We start from the raw sequence: 2,334 nt of genomic DNA, 5'->3' as shown, positions 1-2,334 counted from the left end.
CCCCAACATTTCACCGACCAGTCCTAGACCTATTTACTGTCTTTGGAAAGTTGGGTGTGAAAACGCTGTCAATCACTCTCTTTCTTCGGTGTGAGGGGCAGTCTCACCAAATACTGTCCAGGCTTGTCCTATGCAAGCTGTGCAGATTTCCCTTTGTTCAGCTTTACCTGTCTGTGTGCAGTGGCGGTGGGTAGTGAAGGGCTTTACAGGCTTGAGCCCCTCACCCCCACCCCAACTCTATCCCTTAGTTAATGAAAGTTTCTTAAATAACGAAATAAGCAGTTGAAACCGCTATGATCGCATGCAATGAACACTCAGTTATCAGCTTGGCGGCTTGCCCGTTTATCCTATCATTGTTGTCACCGCTTACAACTATAGTAACCTAACAGCCAATCAAATGTCGTTAGGGCTCAGGAAGAATAAGCCGGTTCCCATGCCCGTCTTTAATGAAACTCTTCTTGTAAAAAGGTAGAAAAGTTTTAAAAAATAACACTGCACAGAGGTCTCACGCTCTCCCAGCACTAACAATGGGGTGAAAGTTTACGACACACTTTCCCCCAGTGACACAGATACCTAGGCGCGAATTGGGCCTTTGTTAGGCGCGTTCTATTTTCCGCAACAACACGACCCAATCCACCTCATAGACGGTATGTGTTTGGAGTGCTGTGTGTTTGTGCCGCTGAGATTTAACAGTTATTAATTACATCAAACCACTTTTGAGGCATCCTTTTCTTCAGATAAAAACTGATTAGAGAAATTTGGAGGTGAAACGGCTTCGTCCCCACCAACCAGAAGAGCTTAAAAATTTAACTAAGAACAAAGAGATGGAAGACAAAGGTGACTCTTCTCGTTTGAATGGTTCTCAAAATGCCGTGACTCGCCGTGAGTATATAAGAATCATCACTGTTTTGTTCTTTGCTTGCTATTTGGTGGTAAAAAAGTGGAAGAACTCTAAACCCCACCCAAATCCTGGTCCACCCACCGCCATTGTCTGTGTGTTTCGTGGATCGGAGCGTGTGTTGAGAGGGAACCATACGTTTGTACGTCTAAATTTTATGTAGTAAAAAACCCGTCAGATGACGAAAGCGTGCGTTTGAGCAGACCGTGCTTTTAGGCTGAGACTGGAAAAACAATATTTTTCTCACAGGGTGAGAATAAAATGGATTATTCTCACCCGGTTGAGAATAACATTATATTTTTATTTTCACCGTGGGTGAGAATAACAACAGCCATTTCAAATAGCATGGGAGCTAAGTGGCGTTTCAAATAGTGCCAGCCATTTTTATTCTCACGCAGGGTGATTAATTTATAAATCCTCTCTATTCCCTCAGTCAAAACCATCAGAAGATCTAGATCTAGATTTCTAGAATCTAGATCTAGATTAGATCTAGAATCTATATTCTAGATCTAGATCTAGATTAAAAGTAAAACCCATCAAACAAACAAAAATTATAATAGTATGAGCCTTAATCTGAATCTAGACTAATCTAATATTTTATAAAATATCCAGATCTAGGCCTTCCTTTTATCATCAGCATAGAGGCTGAATGCACCTGAAGTTATTTTTACAATGACATTCATATTCACAAAGAAACGCCACAGTCACAGTCACTGGATGATGAAATTTGGCACAGTTCCATGTCATTCTTCCTTTCTCAAGTGCATACTTAGACACCATTACAATTGGTGTCACTGCTGCTCATGAAAACAATGAACGCGTGAAGCCAAAAAAACATTGGCAGATCATTATATCAGCCTTGACTTTATCAATCAAATCTGATTTCTTTTTATATCGGAAGACTTCTTCTCATAATTGCCATAATTTTACTTTATTTTTGTTACAAGAACAACAAAAAACAATTGCTGCGCTTCGTCGACTGAGCAGATGGCAAACCTGAATGAATAGAGAGGGGTTGAGACTGAGAAGGACTGCTGCACACGAAATAATCGAAGTGGTGATCCAGAACATCTTGAATCGAAGACTTTTTACGTCGATCTGTGAGTTTGTTCGAGTTCATTGTTGATTCAAACAATATTACCAGACGACACCAGCACAAATGACTTACATATTTACTTCATTCTTGATAAAAGGTCACGCAAACAGCGTGTTAGATTGCATCTGAACAGTCCTGGCTCAGCACAAGAGAACACTGATTCGTAAACAACACTTTGGTCCCCATTTCTTCGTTGCCTTCTTATTTCGTCGTTTCGTTCTCTTTTGTATTTAATATTAATATTATTAATACGCGATAGTATAGATGTATTGTTTGTATATAAGCGAAAAGGACATTGAGACTCACTTGTGTACTCTTTATTATTATTATTATTATTATT

At 39.6% G+C, this 2,334-nt stretch overlaps 1 protein-coding gene across 2 annotated transcripts in view; it reads right to left on the bottom strand.

The window, feature by feature from the left end:
* The window catches only part of LOC101850528, a 14,307-nt gene extending 12,106 nt beyond the window's left edge, over positions 1–2,201 (bottom strand). The window contains exon 1 of one of the 2 annotated variants that reach the window (XM_005112339.3): positions 2,067–2,201. The gene's annotated coding sequence lies outside the window, so the exon portion shown is untranslated. The other variant, XM_013090369.2, reaches the window with a different exon arrangement.
* Positions 2,202–2,334: the final 133 nt, after the last annotated feature.

Source organism: Aplysia californica, unplaced genomic scaffold, assembly GCF_000002075.1.
Source record: "Aplysia californica isolate F4 #8 unplaced genomic scaffold, AplCal3.0 scaffold01242, whole genome shotgun sequence".
Lineage (NCBI taxonomy): Eukaryota > Metazoa > Mollusca > Gastropoda > Aplysiida > Aplysiidae > Aplysia > Aplysia californica.
Note: the sequence above shows the minus strand (reverse complement) of the source record. Positions and strands in the feature narration are given on the sequence as shown.